Consider the following 7,842-nt stretch of genomic DNA (forward strand, 5'->3'; position numbering starts at 1 on the left):
ATGCACATCTGCCTGCACACTGTCCATATCCATTATTTCTTGCCTGTTCATGCATCTGTTTAAATGTTGCTTAAACTTTTCTATCTATCTGCTTCCACCACTTCATCTAGCAGTGTGGTTCTGGTGTCTGCCACTCACTGAAGTAAGCACTTGCTTAGCAAATCTTTAACCTTCCCCCGCCCCCTCGCTTTAAAGCTGTGCCCTCGAGTATTTTGCATTTCCATTCTGAGGAAAGTGACTTCGGCTATGTACCATATCTATATCTTATATCATTTTATAAGCTATTAGGTCACACCTCAGCCTCAGAGCAAACAACCAAAGCTTCTCCATCCTCCCCTTGTAGTGGAAGATCGAGATCAAAGAACCACTTGCAGCTTTGGTGCTGTCTATCCCAGTGGTGTTTGATTTGAAGTCGGCAGCCTTTACTGATGGAAGAATGGTCATCTGTGAGCATTTAAAGAACACTTGGTGCAACTTTTGCCACGCTTGCAGTGCAAGCTTCCTCACTGAGGTTTCTGTTCCTTGTCTTTCTGGTCTTCATTCCATGCTGGGTGGGGTGCAGTTTGTATTGAACTGTTCCACAACAGTTCAGTGTTTGGTTTGTCAACTATGCTTTGATCCTCATGCAGTCTATATTAATCTGTATTCTTGAGGAGAATGGGATGAGAGGGATAATCAGCCACGATGGAATGGCAGAGCAGGCTCGATAGGCTGAATGGGCTAGTTCTGCTCCTATGTCTTATGGTTTTCTGTCTTTTGTCTTATTACAATTGTTCAAATCCATCCTATTTGAAGATTGAAAGTTTACGCGATATTATCGTGGCATGGTAACTTAGTGGTTAGCACAAGGCTTTATGGTACCAGCAAACCGGGTTCAATTCCCACCGCTGTCTGTAAGGAGTTTGTATGTTATACCTGCGACTGGGAGGGTTTCCTCCTCCGGGTGCTCTGGTTTCCTCCCACAATCCAAAGATGTACTAATTAGTAGGTCAATTGGTCATTGTAAATTATCTCATGATGAGGCAAGGGTTAAATTGGGAGCTGCCGGACAGTGAGGCTCGAAGGGCCCATTCTGTGCTGTATCTCAATAAGTATTTGTTGTACTTCACTCTGCAAAACAGACTGCAAGGTACTTTTAATTTGATGATGTTAGCAATCCAATTAGTTGGCTGATGGGTTAATTAACTATGTGCCTTACCAGACATCCGTTTTTCCAACTGTTATCTTCCTTTTAATAACTCATCTCTTCCTCTTTCACTTCTCCTTTAAGGCCCACATTTGCTCTGATTCTGTTTATTAATCCTCTTTAAATTGGAAAGTCGTATCACGTATCAATGTTAATAAGCTGGCTTTCTCCAGACCTAGCCATCTTAGTTCTCCCGAGTTTTACTGGTGAAAAGTTGGAAGTTATTGTGCACTGTGATGTTAACTGCTGTTGATGCCGGTACAATTTAGACAAACTGTGTATTGAAGTTATAGCGAAATCTTAGTTTTGAGTGTGACCTAATCCAAAATCCGTAACTCAGCAGTTTTCCATATGAAGAGACTTGTTCATTCAGACATATGTAAAATTGTAAAATCTCTATTAATTAAAGTATAGATGGATCAGTATTACAAAATATGTAGAATAATTATGGAGAATTGAATTGCAGATTCTGTGATTTGCTATATAGAGAAGTGCATTGAGCAGGTCACCATTACTCAACACTCTGAGGGCAAATAGAGGCCAGCAGGAGTTTTGACACCGCTAAGAGATCGGGGTGCTGCCTTCAGATAGGGCGACGTCACTGCTCTCAGGTCACAAGAGCTGCATTTTCCCCTGCCATCAGGAAGACAAAACAGGATTACTCATAGCAAATTTACAGACATTCCTGTGACACTAGAGACACAAGCACGTGTGGCAGGGCGATCAGACCACAAGTCCACCTTTGCGCATCGACGACAATGAAGCCTCTCTTCCAAAGAGGCTGAATGTGTTTTATGCAGGGCTTGATACACGGAACGATGTACTATTCCAGCAAGGAAGGCCTCCCTCCCCCGAAGGAGCAGGCACTCAGTCTAGCCACAGCTGATGTCAGAAAGACTGAGTCAACCCAGGTAAAGCTGTGGGGCCTGACAACGTACGTACCTGGTCAGGTGCTGAGAGACTGAGCTGCCCGGTTAACAGAGGTTCTTAACAGAAATCTTCAACGACTTTCTGGAACGGTCACTGTCATCCCAGTGCCCAAGAGGGCGACAGAAACCTGCCCCAATGACTGCCATCCAGTGGCACTGACCTCAAGAATAATGAAGTGCTTTGAGGGGCTTGTTACGGATCACATTAAGTCCCATCTTCCTGCTTCATTGGACCCTTTCCAGTTTGCTTATTGCTCAAATCAGCCCACTGATGATGCCATAGCCTCTTCCCTCCGCTCCGTCCTGTCCCACCCGGAAAATGATGCTTCATACGCCTGGGTGCTGTTTATCGACTTCAGCTTGGTGCTTAATATGATCACCTCAGAAGCTGGTGGGTAAGCTGTCCTTGTGAGTCTCGACACCTCTCCCTGTAACTGGATCGCGGGCTTCCTGGCAGTCCGTGTTTGTCAGCATCATCTCTATCTCCATCACACTGCGCACTAGCACCCCGCCAGGACTGCGTGCTCGGCCCACTGCCGTTCACGCTGCAGTAGCATGACTGTGCTTCTAGATGCAGCTCAGACTGAATCATCAGGTTTGATGATGACACAACAGTGGTTAGCTTTATCAACGATGACACAGAGGGGAGGCAGAGCGGCCAGTGGAATGGCCCAAGCGCAGCAACTTGAGTCTTAACATGGATGTAAACCGCCCCTCTGTGGAGAGAATGAGGAGCACCAAGTTTCTGGGAATGCACACAATGGACATTCTCAGCTGGCCCCTCAACTCCACCTCTTTGGTCAAGAAACCACAGCAGGATCTCCTCTTCCTGAGGATATTAAGGTGATCGGGCCTCTCCCCCACCTGCTTCCCCCCCCCCCCCAACCATTCTAACCAATTTTCACAGGAGCACCATTGAGAGTGTCCTGACCAGATACATCACTGTACCCTAGCATTAGGACAAGGACTGTTAGGATGGGCAACAGCTTCTTCTCCCAAGCTGTGAGGCATCTGAACACCCTGCAACCATCCGGGTCTCATCACTAATAAAGTGCCTGTAACTTTATACTGTTTACTTTTTAACTTGTGTTGTAAATGTACCTCACGCTAAATGTCAATCATCTGAAATATATTTTATTATTTGTTAATGTATTTGTGGTAATATTACTTTGTGTTGTGTGTGAGTTATATGTGGTGTGTTGTGCACCTTGACCCGGAGGAACGTTTGGCGGTATACATGTGTACAGTTTAATTACAATAAACTTGAACTTCAAAAGTAATAAAATACTCAAATTATAAAGTGAACATTTATTCAGATCTCTCCAGTGGCCATTTTCCTTTGAGGCTTTGGTGGCTACATACTCCTACACAGCTTTAGACATGAGCTGATCATAAGACCATAAGACATAGGAGCAGAATGAGGCCATCTGGCCCATTGGGTCTGCTCTGCCGTTCAATCATGGCTAATTCATTTTTCTATCTCCTCCTCAACTCCAGTTCCCTGTAACCTTTGATGTCATGTCCAATCAAGAACCCATCAATCTCTGCCTTAAAAACACCCAACGACCTGGCCTCCACAGCTGTCTGTGGCAACAAATTCCACAGATTCACCACCCTTTGGCTAAAGAAATTTCGACGCATCTCTGTTTTGAAAGGGCGCCCCTCTATCCTGAGGCTGTGTCCTCTTGTCCATGAGAAACATCCTTTCCTCATCTATGCTGTATTGCAATATTCCAAAGGTTTCAATGAGCTCCCCCCTCATCCTTCTGAATTCTAGCGAGTACAGACCCAGAGCCTCAATCGTTCCTCGTATGATATCTCTTTAATTCCTGGAGTCATCCTTGTGAACCTCCTCTGGACCCTCTCCAATGCCAGCGCATCTTTTCTTAGATGAGGGGCCCAAAACTGTTCACAACACTCAAGGTGAGGCCTCACCAGTGCCTTATAAAGCCTCAGCATCACATCCCCACTCTTGTATTCTAGATCTTTTGAAATGAATGCTAACATGGCATTTGCCTTCCTCACCACTGACTCAGCCTGCAAGTTAACCTTCAGGGTGTTCTGTACAACGACTCCCAAGTCCCTTTGCATCTCATATTTCTGGAGTTTCTCTCCATTTAGAAAATAGTCTGCACATGTATTTCTTCTACCAAAGTGCACGACCATACATTTTCCATTACTGTGTTTCATTTGCCACTTTCTTGCCCACTCTCCTAATTTCTCTACCTCTTCCTGCAGCCTGCCTGTTTGCTCAACACTACCCGCCCTTCCACCAATCATCGTATTAGCTGCAAACTTGGCTTCGAAGCCATCTATTCCATCATCTAAATCATTTATATTCAGCATAAAAAAAAGTAGTCCCAATACCGACCCCTGTGGAACATCACAGGTCAATGGCAGCCAACCGGAAAAGGGTCTTTTTATTCCCACTCGCTTCCCCTTACCAATTATCCAATGCTCTAACCATGCTAGTGACTTTCCTGTAATACTGTGGGCTCTTAACTTGGTAAACAGCCTCATGTGTGGCACCTTGTCAAAGGCCTTCTGAAAGTCCAAATGTGCAACTTCCCTGCATCCCTGTTATCTATCCTACTTGTAATCTCCTCAAAGAATTCCAACAGGTTTGTCAGGCAGGATTTTCCCTGAAGGAAACTATTGCTCACTTTGTACTATCTTGTGTCACAAAGTACTCCATCACCTCATTGCTATCAGTTGACTCTTAACATCTGCCCAACCACTGAGGTCAGGCTAACTGGACCGTAATTTTCTTTCTGCTGCCTTCCTCCTTTCTTAAAGAGTGGAGTGACATTTTCAATTTTCCAGTCCTCTGGCACCATACCAGATTCCAATGATTTTTGAAATATCATTTCTAATACCACCACAATCTCTAATGCTATCTGTTTCAGAATCCTCGCGTGTAGTTCATCTGGTCCAGGTGACTTATGTACCTTTAGGTCTTTAAGCTTTTTGAGCACCTTCTCCCTTGTAACAGTAACTGCACTCACTTCTCTTCCTCCACACACTACAACATTAGGCATACTGCTAGTGTCTTCCACAGTGAAGATTGGTGCAAAATACTCATTTAGTTCATCAGCCATCTCCTTTTCCACCATTTATTATTTCTCCTGTCTCATTTTCTAGCAGTCCTATGTCTACTCTCATTTCTCTTTTATTTTTAACATACTTAAATATAGTAAACATATAGTAAAAACTTTTACTATACCCTTTGATATTATTTGCCAGCTTGCTTTCATATTTCATCTTTTACTGTCTAATGGTTTTTTTTAGTTGTGTTCTGTAGTTTTTAAAAAACTTCCCAATCCTCTATCTTCCCAGTAATTTGAAGTGGCATGGAGATTCACACCTCAAAATGTAGGCAGTGATGGTCTCCAATTAGAAAATTAACCATCTTCTCTAGCTATTCACTGATATTACCATCATCATGAAACCCCCACAGTCAACACTGACTAGAAAATCAACTGGACCAGCTGTGTGGCAATATGAGCAAATCAGGAAAAGGGGTATATTGCAATGATTTAATTGTCTCCTGGCAATGTAAAATCTTTCCACCATCAACAAAGTTCATTCAGAAGTGTGATTCTACACTCTCCATGTGCATTCATGAGTGCAGTTCCATCCAGCATCCATTAAGAAGCTTCCTGGACTTCCAGTAAAATGGCGGCACATCATAAATGTGCTTTGTGCTGTGTTTGACTGTTGGTTGTGTGTTGCATCTTGGTAGCAGAGTAATGCTGTACTCTTTGGCTGTATTATGGGTATTCATGTATGGTTGAATGACAATTAAAACTGACCAATGAACAGGAGAAACTAGTCACCCATTCAGACCGGGTGACTTCACTACAACTAAAGCCATCAAATGCACCCTGCATTTAAATGTTTAATTATTTGTACTGTCTCTGCTTCAATTTATCACACCTTTTTCTTTACTGGGTACCTGGTGTCAGTAGTCTATGTATAATATGGTCCTTTTAACAGTCTATCTTTTCCAGTTCACTTTTCCTATCAGTGTCTGATTTTCACTTAAAGAATTCACCTACCGTTCACCATGTATCTTCTATTTCTGTTACATCATAACACTAATCTTCCAGGAAGCCTTGGCTTTGGTTTATCTTCCTTTCCCTCTTCTGATGTTTTCACATTTCCTCAGAGATCATCATGACGGTTCTTCCTGTCAATCTTTGGTTCCATTTATCCCTGGACTGCACCCTATTCCTACCCTTTTGATTCATTTCCCAGGTTCAAATTTCCACTGATAACCCCTGTCTGACCTGTCGTTGCTTCCCATAAGGTGAAACTTAACAGCATAAGTGGCACTCCCCATTGCATACTTTGAAAGGGAGAAGAGAACTATACCTGCACGGTCCCTGCAGCACCTTATGTCCCTGTGATATCCGTCTCAGAGTCGACGTTAGAACATCTTTCAAGAGAGTGAACCTTTGAAAGGGGTCAGGCCCTAATGGTGTATTGGTCAGGTGAGAAACCTGTGCCGTCTTAGTCAAGGACATCTCACTGCTTCAGTCAGAGTTCCCAACTGCTTAAAAAGGGTATCAATCATACCAGATCCATGAAGAGCAGGACAAGCTGCCTCAGTGACTATCACCCAATAGCAATCACATCTACTGTGATGACGTGCTTCGAGAGGTTGGTCACAGCTAGAATTAACTGCTGCTTGAGCAGTTAATGGACCTGGAACTGCTGCAATATGCCTACGGCCATAGCAGGTCTACAACAGATGCAGTCTCACTGGCTCTCCACGTGGCCTTGGACCACCTGCACAATGACAATATGTATGTCTGCCTGCAGTTTACTGATTACAACTCAGCGTTCAACACCATCATCTTCTCAGTACCAATCAATAAGTTTCAAAACCTGGGCCTCTCCACCTCCCTCTGCAACTGATTTTTTGATTACCTCTTTGGGAAGCCACAATCAGTATGGATTTGACATCTCCACTTTGATGTTTATTAACACAAGCATACTTCAAGAATGGGTGCTTAGCCCACTGCTCTACTCTCTGTACACTCGTGACTCTTTGGCTGGGCGCAGCTCAAGTACCATCTATAAATTCACCAATGACATGACCTAGCAGAATCTCAGTTTGTGACGAGGAGACGTACAGGAGCGAGTGAGCTCAGCTGGTTGAGTGGTGTCGCAATAACTATTCTGCATTCAGTGTCAATGAGACCAAGGAACTGACAGGAAGGGGAATTTGGGAGCACACATGCCAGTCTTCATCGAGTAATCAGCAATGTTTCCTGGGCATCAAAATCTCAGAGGGTTTATCCTGAGTCCAAACATGTCAAAGGCACACCAATGGCTTCCGTTAGGAATTTGAGGACTATCAATTCGGTAGGGTCTTTTAAGAGACCCCTGGATAGGTACATAGAGCTTAAAAAATAGAGGTCTATGGCTAACCCTAGGTAAGTTCTAAGGTAAGGATATATTTGGCACAGCTCTGTGGGCCGAAGGACCTGTATTGTGCTGTAGGTTTTCTATGTTCAATTTTATTTGGCACCTGGCTCCTTTCCAGTACATCAACATGCTGCTTCCCGAACAGCCACTGTGGCACTGAAGAAATCCAAACAAGAGATTTAGTCCCACCTTTCCTGAATTTCAGCAGACGGCAGGCTGTAAATAGCCCACTTTGTAGATTTCCGCACCAGAACCAAAGCTCCCAAGTTACAATTCACAGCTTTGGTTAACTCT

The sequence above is a fragment of the Hypanus sabinus genome, chromosome 10 (assembly GCF_030144855.1).
Source record: "Hypanus sabinus isolate sHypSab1 chromosome 10, sHypSab1.hap1, whole genome shotgun sequence".
NCBI classification, from domain to species: Eukaryota; Metazoa; Chordata; class Chondrichthyes; order Myliobatiformes; family Dasyatidae; genus Hypanus; species Hypanus sabinus.